Raw genomic sequence first — 11,305 nt, 5'->3', positions numbered from 1 at the left:
GATAATGCCTGCAACTGCTCAGTTTCATAACCTGCATGACTTATCTGGCTTCTTCTAAGTGGTCTGTCCCTCTGAAGAGATAAGATCACACAGAAATTTTCAGAACACTTGTTTCTCACACAAACTGCTCCAACTTCTGGCAGCATGACCCAAACTTGCTTTGCTTCTGCAGGGTGAACCATTCTCCTTTTCATCATTCCTTTCAACAATGTCAGTCCTGGAAATGCACCTATCTCTTGTTTCAAAGGGTTTTTTGATAAAGAAGTATTCAGACTGCTGCTAAGAGCTGAGAGTGCTATTTATTACTCGCATAACACCATGAGAGAGTTCTGACTTGAATTTTAGTACAAGAATTATGATATCTGCTACCACTTTTTTTCTAGTTTTGCTAAGATTCTTGGAGTTTTTGGTGTTCACCTGGACTGGGACCTCTCTTCTTCCTTCAGAGGAGCTCATCTGTTTCTTCTGATAATGCCACCAAGGTGTCCTTTTGCCAGAACAGAAGAAAAGAGACTGTCACAGAAAAGTCACTGATGGCTCTGTTGGCTGCCTCAGTTCATTTGCTGTTGTTGCAGTGAGTGTGATCTAATGGAAAGCAGAACATTCTTATTATAGCAAGCTATAATTCACTGGCTGAACACTCAAGTGTATGCAGTCACCAGCACACGAGCTTTAGAGTAGCAGCTGGACCTAAAGCTGTTTGCTACACTGTCCTCCCAGCTACATGGGAAAGAACTGTTTTTCCCAGTTCCTAAACTTCAGCAATTTCCATTTTGTGCTGAGATGAAAGCAGAAAATATTCTTGTAAACATTGTCCTGGAGCAGCCAAGAGATCAGCATTTAGGGCACTGGGTTGGGAGGCAGAAAATACATGTATGCACTCTCCTTCTCCGGTGGGGATAAATATTATGAAGTCCCTCTGGAACGAGCTCTGGCAGGGCAGACTAAGGAACCTTCGTATAGATTGGAGGTAGGGACCACAGATCTGGAACATGCCAACAAAGTTCCCACTGTGAGCCCAAAGGAGTTAAGCTGTTTGTCCTCCCTCGCCAGAGCTGTATCCTATTTGCTGTGGGAATGATGCTCTCTTGTGGTTGCCAGAATTGCATCCCACAGCGAAGAAAACTTTAACTGAGGAAAACGTTGTCTGCCTTCCTGTGTCACTGGACTGCGATGTTACTGACTCGGAGTCATTCAGCTCCCCATCACTGAACGCCTGCATGTTTTCCAGGTTGCTTTACCACCCTGTTGGGCTCCTCTCAAGTCACAGTCCACTCCCAAAGTGTTCGTGCAGAGATGGACAGGAGCTGAAGTAAGGAGGGCAGGCTGCCACTGACATTTTTTTACACGATATAACTGTCATCTTTGCTTTTCCTCCTCTTTTTCCAACCCCAGCATTCCCGTCTGAAATAAGAGTTTTACTCATAGAATCACAGAATCGCTCAGGTTAGAAAAGACCTTCAAGACTATTGAGACCAACCACGACCTAACCATACTATCGTAACTCTAACAACCCTCTGCTAAATCATGGCCCTGAGCACCACATCCAAATGGTTTTTAAACACATCCAGGGATGGTGACTCAACCACCTCCCTGGGGAGCCTATTCCAGTGCTTCACAACTGAGCACTTTCCTTTCTGTAAAGAAGTTTTTCCTGATATCCAACCTAAGCTTCCCCTGGCACAACTTGAGGCCATTTCCCCTCGTTCTGTCACCTGTCACCAGTGAGAAGAGACCAATCCCACTCTCACTGTAAGCACCTTTCAGGTATGAAAGAGAGCAGCAAGGTCTCCCTTCAGCCTCCTCTTCTCCAGACCCAACAGCCCCAGTTCCTTCAGTCTCTCCTCATAGGGCATATTCTCCAAGCCCTTCACCACCTTGTTGCCCTTCTTTGGATCTGCTCCAGCACCTTCCACGTCCTTTCTGTACTGATGTGCCTAAAACTGAACTCAGCACTCGAGGTAAGGCCTCACCAATGCCGAGTACAGGGGCAGGATGACTTCCCTAGTGCTGCTCACCACACCGTTCCTGGTACAATACAGGGTGTCAGGATTCTGGCTTCCCTCCTGGATTGCCCCTTTTATTGTCACCGGGGTCCCGCTAGGACACGCCGCGTCCCGCACAGCGCAGCACGCGGCTCGTGTCCTTCCTGCTGCTGCCCTCCTGCGTCCCGGAGCCGCCATGGCGCCGCGCGGCGGGAGCAGCGGTCCGGCTTCTTCCTCAAGTTTGATTTCAGTTCGCTGGAGTAAGCAGCGCATCGCTGACATCAACCTCGGCTAAGAGAAGCCGAAGGGGTTCTCGGCTGCCTTATCGAAGCTCTGGAGCGCTGTCTTATCGAAGATGTTCACCGTACAATCATCTTCATTTGAAAGATAGCCATACCGGATGAGGGACGTGGCTAGTGGGCATGCTGGTGATGGGCTGGCAGTTGGACTAGATGCTCTTAGAGGTCTTAATAATTCCATGACTCTAGGATTCTGTTATTTGTCCTTTTTCTGCTTTAGGGGATATTGCAGAAGGCAACATTATTCAGATTTTTATTTTTTTTTGCTTAGATCAAGTATAAGGAATAACCTCATGCATCAGTACAGGTTAGAGGGTGGTTTGCTGGAGAGGAGCTCTGTGGAATTGGGCTTGGGGGTCCTGGTGGACAACAGATTGGCCATAAGCCAGCAGTGTGCTCCACTGGCTAAGAAGACCAGTGGGATCCTGGGGTGCATTAAAAGGAGTGTGGCCAGCAGGTCAAGGGAGGTGATTCTGCCCTTCTGCTCTGCCTACGTGAGGCCACATCTGGAGTACTGTGTCCAGCTCTGGGATCCCCAGTTCCAAAAAGACAGGAAGTCCAGCAGAGGGTGACAAAGATGATTAAGGGTCTGGAGCATCTCCCTTATGAGGAAAGGCTGAGAAATCTGGGTCTGTTCAGCCTGGGGAAAAGAAGACAGGGGGAATCTGGTTAATATTTTTATAAATATCTAAAGGGAGGTGGGAGGCAAATGGATGAGGCCAGGCTCTTCTCAGCAGTATGTATCGATAGGATAAGGAGCAATGACCTAAAACTCGAACATGGGAAGTTCCATGCTGACATGCAGAAGAACTTCTTTATGGTAAGGGTGATGGAGCACTGGAACAGGTTGCCCAGAGAGGTTGTGGAGTCTCCTTCTATGGAGATATTCAAGACCCATCTGGATCCCTACCTGTGTGACCTACTGTAGGGAACCTGCTTTAGCAGGGGAGTTGGACTTGATTATCTCTTGAGGTCTTTCCTAGCCCCACAATTCTGTAATTCTCTGATATGTACCTTCAACAAATTCACTGTTTGGCTCAGAATAATCCCATATACAAATGGCAGAAGACAAAAGCAGTCTTTTTCATTTCCTATGGGTTTTCGTGGCTGTGTTCATGTTGCTACATAGGTATTCTGCTTAATGATAAACAATGTCCTTCAGATGAGACACAACACAATGTCATAGGTTTGGGTTGTATTTATTTTGGGAGCATTTTGCAGAAAGAAGAAACACATTGATTTATAGACCTTTACACATTGGCATAACGGACACCATAAATCTGTGCAAGTCCTACAGGTGTATTTTGGATAATTTAGGGGAAAAAAAAGCTTTCCCTAAGTGAATATTTCATTCATACTGTTTCACTGGTTTTGAAGGAAAATGATGGCATAGTCATTTCTGAAATACAGAATATATCTGGAATACAGAAAAATAAGTAATTTTTTGGACCCTTAAGTAACAAGGCAAATGCAGTAAGAAAGAACACAGGCAATGTTTACTTTACTCTGGCTTTTTGTTTTGCTTTGTTTTTTACTTTAATTATGCTGCCAAATAATGCATTTGGCAAGACTTGCTTCAAATCTTTGCTTCTTACACCATGGTTTATTTAGAAATATTTTTTAGCAGTTTTTTACCACATAGATTCATGACTTGACTCCTGTACTTTGCTCCCTCGAAAACACCCCTGATAATTTTTATCTGCTCTACTTTAGCTTTCAGCAGTCATTTACATAGTTCTTTATTTTTTTTAACCCTTTAACACCACTTAACATTATTATTTCCACTCCAGATACATGGACTATTTTGAAGATTCCAGCCAGATCATGAAGGGTTTGCTGGAACAGAGACTAGTTCAAAGTAGTGATACTCTGTTAGTTTCTCTCTCTCTCTGTTTTTTTTTTTACAGACAAGCTACAGATGATCATTTTGCTGTCTGCTCTCAACAGATCAAGGATAGCATGTAGCTGTAAAGGACTGAGTTGGAAATTTAACATTTCTTCCCTGTTCCCCTCTCTGGATGCAGGGAGAACTCATCTAGAGGTGAGACATGGCAGTAGCACATTTTATGGCTTGGGCACAGCAATACCACAGCAGCCTCATTTGCTGCTGAGGTGGGGACCTATGTGCTATGAGCTTTGACAAGGGGTCAGGGGAGAGACTTGCTCTTCCCATTCTGCACAACAGGAACAGGTCATAATCCCTCACAGGCTGCTGTGAACTTGGTTATGTTTTTCCTTACAAAAAAATGGCCAAACTCTGCTTTGAGTAGGTGAATAACATATCCTATATTAAGTCTCCTTTTATAGCTTATGACTCTATACAAAGCAATTTCCTTATGCTAAGCAAAGCAATTACTTTTCTTCAGCAACAGCACTAATCACACACAAAAAAAAGAAATCTGACACCATTAAAGATTTAAGTATTTAAAGATTTTAAATACCTGAGGATCGCTGGAAAATGATTTACAGCCATCAACATTTCATGCTTGCTAGACAGAAGTTCTGCATCTGTGATCCCTCAATCTTTTGCCTTCTGCTTCACACCATTAACGAGATGAAATATAAGTTGCATGCTCTAGGGATCTACTTATTCCATAAGAACTTTTGCACCACTGTACTTACACTGGTAAATTACCAGCCAGGTCGTCATTGAGAGGTGACAACATTATATCCTACTACTGGGCCAAAGACAGACATCACCACTTTGAATAGACCTCTCCCCTGAAGGAAATGATGCTGATACTTAGCTTTTGAATAGTGTTGTGAGGATTTGAGATAAGGAAGGTTAATGTAAATTTGGAGCTAAGAAGAGATAATGTAGATTTGGATAATAGATTTATATAGGGTAAGTACAGTGAGTTATATTAATTATAATTTACAATTCAGCGCATCTTTTTGGATAAGGACTTCAGCAAATTTGAGGCAGCCAGGACTTGTTGATACATTGGGATACCAACAGAAAGGCCACCTACTCTTGGACTGTCAGGCAGAGGATATCTGGGGTGCCCCGCAGTGTTGAAAATGGCATAAAATGCTACATTTAGGCCAATTAATTCCCTTTTGCAGATCGCTCACAGATCAGCATCTCACATCAGTTGAGATGGTGTTTACACCACCTGGGACAACTGCTTAAGGCTGGCTGTTAGGACATGGGACCTTTGGAAAAACCACAGCAGATGAGTCCAGAGCATGTCAACTGACACTAGGGAGGTACATTAAAGCACTTGAGTCCTGACTTTCAGACTTTTAGACTTGATGTGCAGGTGAGCATAACCGAAGGCAGATACCTTGTCAGATGTTAGGAACCTTGCTGATGCTCCAAAGGTGCGTGATCCACAGAATCACACAATGTCCTGAGGATCATCGTGTCAAACATCTGGATCCATACAGGATCACCCACAATTCAAACCCTATGTCCGAGAGCATTGTGCAAACACTCTTTGAACTCTGGCAGTTCAGCGCCGTGCCCGCAGCCCTGTGCAGCCCGTTCCATGCCCACCACCTCTGGTGCAGCCCTGTCCCTCACCCCCAGCTGCCCTCCCTGACGCAGCTCCATGCCGTTCCCTCGGGCCCTGTCGCTGTCACACAGAGCAGAGCTCAGCGCTGCCCTGCGCTCCCTGTGAGGAGCTGCAGCCGCCATCAGGCCTTCCTCAGCTCCTTGCTCCACGCTGAGCAAACCCAGGGACCTCAGCTGCTCCTCACACACCTTGCCCTCCAGACCGTCTACCATCTTTGTCGCCCTTCTTTGGACACTCTGTAACAGCTTTATGTTCTTATATTCTGGTGCCCAAAATTGCATGCAGGTCACGTTCTTGTTCAGCAGTCTCATCAAGCTGTCTTGGACATCCACAGAATGGCAAATCATGCTTTGAAGAAAACTCTTCTTGTCAAAACTCAGGGAACACTTTTCAATACATCAAAACCTCTCAAAAGGTACAACTTAATTGCCTTTTAGAATTGTGACTAATTTTTTCCCCTCAAAACTTATATGCTTTTATTTCCTCTGATGTTACTCATACAATGAAAAGGAAAATATGCCAGATTGCTCATCACGCATCCACTCTGTTATCTTTTCTTGTAAGGCATTTGAATGATGAAAAATGACTGTGAAATGCTTTGTTAAAAAGAAAGGTTTTTTTCCTTGTGAAAGAAATGAAAAAGATAGGATACAAGTGGTACCAGCGTCATCCTGCGTAGCTCACCATGACCATGGTTTGACAGCCAGCGTATGACAAACATGCCAATTAGCTGGTATGGAAGAGGTGATCAGCATGGAGCTTGGAATACAAAGGATATTTAAACTGCAGCCAGGGGTTAGCCTGATAGAAAGACAGTTGCAGAGATACAAACGGACTTGACAGCAAAATTAATTCATTCTATGTGTCAACAGTTTTATTTGAAGCATACAATGAAAAATACTGACATGCTGTTTTATTCCACTTAACAACTGCTGCACCACACATTTTAATTTTTAAGTAGTAACATTCTCACATTACATATATAGATTTTTCTGTTGAAATATGTTCCCATGTGTTATCACAGTTCATCCTTACAGTGTATAATTAGAAAACCTATTTGTATAGCAGTATGTCTAACACTTATAAGCCAGGGAAATGTTTTACACAAATAAATTATCTTTTTTAACTTGTTGACAACAAAACTGCCAAGGCAGCAGCCAGTGTAACACCCAGTGTATCTAAAAGTTTGTGCTCCCATTCTTACCAACTGAGATTTATGATGTATTCCTTGTAAATTTACTGTCTAGATTTTTACTGAAAATTTAATTTCCATTGAGAAACCAATGAACACACTAGTATTTTGCATGGCAAAACGCATCTGATGTTATCTGAATCTCTCACTCAAGCTGTACAGAATTGCATGTATTTTCATTTGTCTTTTAGGGAACTACTGGGAATAGAGCTCTTAGCAGTGCCACATTTTAAAAATAAGCACCTGTGACTCATTGTTCACCCCTCTTTTTCCAACAGGCATTCCAGATTACGACCTTTTCTTTACCACAGCCACCAGCAAAGAGGTTTTCTTTGTTTTGTTTTTTTAATTATATTCACAGATGAGCTATTATGAACTGTATGCATCTGTGCACCATAAGCATCTGCTTTGGTTGCTTGTGAGAGAACCACTCAATAATGGACAAAAAAAAAAAAAGAAAATAAAAAGGGACGAGATTCTCCTCCTGCATGGAGGAATCAGAGTACAAATCTGTTCATGAAAATATTTTTGATTAATTATACAAAGCAGATCTTTGACAAAAGGATGAGAAGATTCATAGCAAAAATGCCAGGAAAGTGTTGAAGGACTATTGGCTTCAGCTGCATTCTCCAAGCAAGTAGATTCAGAGCTTGAAAAATATTTCCTGGCTTGGGTAAGCCCAGGTTACACTAAGTTGAAAATTCTATTCCACTGAGAATGGAAATTACAGTCAATAGAAAACTGAAACTTGGTTTTCATAAGAAATGTTGGCCAATTTCAGTTATGTAACAAAAGCTGCAAAAAAAAAAAAAAGTAACAAAAGTGGAAAGGTGTGTGTTGAAGCAGATATTTCCTTTCAGCGTGTATTTCTCACACATCCTTGAGAAATGGCATCAAAATCTAAATCTCCTGACTGTGTTAAGGGGCTCCATCTTCTGCTTTCCACTGTCTGGATCTTCTTGCATCTCCAGTCCTGTGTGTTGCACAAAAAAACGCAAAGCCTACACAGGATTTCACTGGGGAAATCATGTCTATGTATGGTCAATGTAGGTATTTGAATGGTAATATAGAATGTTGACCTGATACCTCCATGTTGGCCTTTATTATATATTAATTCTTATGTACTCATGCATTTAGTTCTTGTAATTTACGTTTCCAAACATTAATGCATGAGAATATATATATATATATATATATATGTACACATATATAAGAGGCCTCACTGTATTCAAAATGGGATATGTACTCATACAACTATATTTATGGTTGCCAGGTTTGCAGCTACAAACTTATTTTTGTTACTATGGAAAAAGTCCCCCCAAAACCATCATGGGTTTTGAAAGAGTTAAAGCTGTAGGATCAGTGAATCTAGGCTTAAGAATAATATAAAGGATGGCCATCAGTCATTTAATTAATCACGTACTTTTTCCTGCAAGAACTGCCATTTAAAAATCTCAACACGCAGCACTTTTTAACTCCTTGTAGTTTTGGTTGATGCTAATTTTCACCACTCCCCTCTCTGACCAGCTAGAAGTTGGCACTCAAGCTTAGTGGACGCTTGACTCATCCACAGATGATCTGACAGGTTAACTTCAGGAATGGTCATGGTCTCATCATAGTGGTTAAGAACTATGCACAAAATCTCCCTTTCAGCATTGCTTTTCAACAGTAAGCTCCTCACTCATAACCTTACAACACACTCTTCCATACACCTATAGAAGCATTATTAAACAAGAAAACTAAATGTAATCAAATTGTTTAAATCACAGACTGAAGAGAGATCATTTTCAGATTTCAGTTCCTTGGAAGCACGGATGTTGTAGACTATATATGCATGGGCACAAGGAATTTTGAAGACAACATTATTATTTCTTTAAATATTACTATAGCATTAAAGAAGATCCCTGTAGTGTTTTAGCAACCTGTGTCTCGTACAGTCGGAAGTTCTACCATACTTAATATCACTGTAAACAGTACTTCCTAAACTGCATTTAAGGTTTTCTTTTTGGGATACACAATATTTCAAATTCAGCTGAGATTTTCTTATTAAATATTTGGAGATTGAAAATATGGTACCGAACAATGAAAGAACACCGTCCCATAACACGTAACATACAAACCACTTCTTACAGTTCTAACAAAATGAGATTGTACATAAAAATGTCACAATTAGCTCAGTACGTTGGTATGATCAGAAAAATATTAAGTTCAGCTGATACTGTCACATACTAAGGACCAAATCCTGGCTCAATGTGCAGTTGAAGCCTAAACAGATGTTTACAGAAAACAATGAAAATACAAAGCCACACTGAAGTGCCATAATGACAACAATGTCTTTTATTCATCTACCTAAGATTCTTTGCCTATGGTATGTACCTAGTTTGTGCAATGGAAGAAACACGTGGCCAGCGGTGCTTGACTCCTGTCCTAGGACACTTCCCTATAGATTTACTGCGGCCAAGGGCAGTGAGGGCTGAGAGGTCAATCTTCCCTCTGGATATGACAGTTTTGCAGGCATCTATATGTATTGTTCTGCCAGAATTTGGCCAAGAGTTTTAAATCCTGTACATCTTATTCAATAGTCCCAGTGAAGTCAGTGGAACTTTTTTTTTGTGAGTAAGATGAAAAGGATTTGGCCCCAGTGTTTTTAACCCTTTAAGTAGTACGAGAGTGGTTTCATTGCACTTAGCCCATCATTCACAAATAAGTTTATATCCAAGACCAGAAGATTGGTGTTGAAGTACAGAAAGCGTCGGTTCACAAAAGAGAAAAACATGCAGCAACACCTGACTGCTAGCATCATTTGGGACCTGAATTCCTAAAGGGAAAAAAGAGATGCTTGCATGACAGAATTTTATCCCATATTTATCTGAGGCAAAATGATTATTTATTCAGTTCTTAAATACCTTCTTAATGGGTACCGTAGAAGCATGAAAAAACTAGCATATATATACAGACATAAATGAATTTGTCTCTTCATTGATCTGGGTGTCTAAGCAACTATAGTTATAGTATTACAATTTGGCAAAAAAATTATTGGAGCAGAAGGATTTTTCAAAGAGCATCTTAAATACTTTCGTATGGAACACGAGATCATGACTTTGAGAAAGGAGAAATGTTGCTCTCATCCATTAGAATGTTTTTGACTAGAGGGGGCAGGACCAGTATATCTGTGTTTAAATCACATTAATCCTACTCTGTTACACAATGCCATGCTTTCTTCTGTGACTGGATTTGAATTATTACTCATTTGAGTTAGACAAGGATAACTATATGCAAATCAAATTAACCAAAACAAACTGACTGGTACTCTGATTACAGGTCTTTGTAATGCAGTGTATTCTAATAGCATGCAATACTCAGAAATTGAATTTGGGATTTAAATTTCTGCAGTCTGCAGGATGCAGATGTGGATTCTTAGTTAGGATTGGAAAACAGGATCAAGTACCATTCAGTGTAATTGCAAAGGACAGCGTGAATTACTTCATCCCTAACAAACTGTGTCATGCTCAGTATGGAGTTGTAACAAAGCTACAAAGTACTGAGTAGGAGAGTCCTTTAAATGCTTGTCTCAGCAAAGTCTGTACATACAGGCAATTTTACAGCACTTCTCTTTTGCAAATGAAATAAACTGTTGCACATGTTGAGTGAATTGTTACCCTTTTTGTTATACTAAATCATTTTATTATCTAACTTTACTTCTTCTCAAACAGAAGGATGTAAGCATATTATACTGACAGCAGTCCTTTAGAATCAAATTCACCAGGGACTCTGTGGGCTGCATATCCCTTTGACTACACGAATACCTCCACTGTCCATTGAGATTAGGAAAAAAGTTCTTGGAAATTAATCTGAGTTAATCTAGCCTTTGGAAAATGTGCCCAAGAGCTCCTCAAAACATAAATAGGGCTCTAGCAGAGAATTCAAAAGGAGATACTTAATGATACATGAAGAAAAATGTTAGTTTGTGTGATGTTGTGCCTACACCTGGTAAGAAAAGTGTTAAGATCTCTGGGTTACTATTAAGGAATGTCTCTTTGATTTCATCCAGTTTCCCGTGATTCATGGCTTTCCACACATCTATCCTATGCTTAAAAGCAGTCTTCATTTAATCTTTGTTCATCACCTCACAGGGAAATTTTCTTTTTCAGAACAGTAGAGTAGGAGAGATGCTCCGTGCACTTTCTCCATCCTGAGATACCATTTAGCCCTCGGTGCCTCCTGGCATGAACTCAGTTTCCAGATTTTGTCCCTGTTGTGGCACCTCCTGGCTTCTGCAGTGGGCCTTCTCACAAGAGAAGACAACCCAGA

Source organism: Tetrao urogallus, assembly GCF_951394365.1.
Source record: "Tetrao urogallus genome assembly, chromosome: 2".
Lineage (NCBI taxonomy): Eukaryota > Metazoa > Chordata > Aves > Galliformes > Phasianidae > Tetrao > Tetrao urogallus.
Note: the sequence above shows the minus strand (reverse complement) of the source record.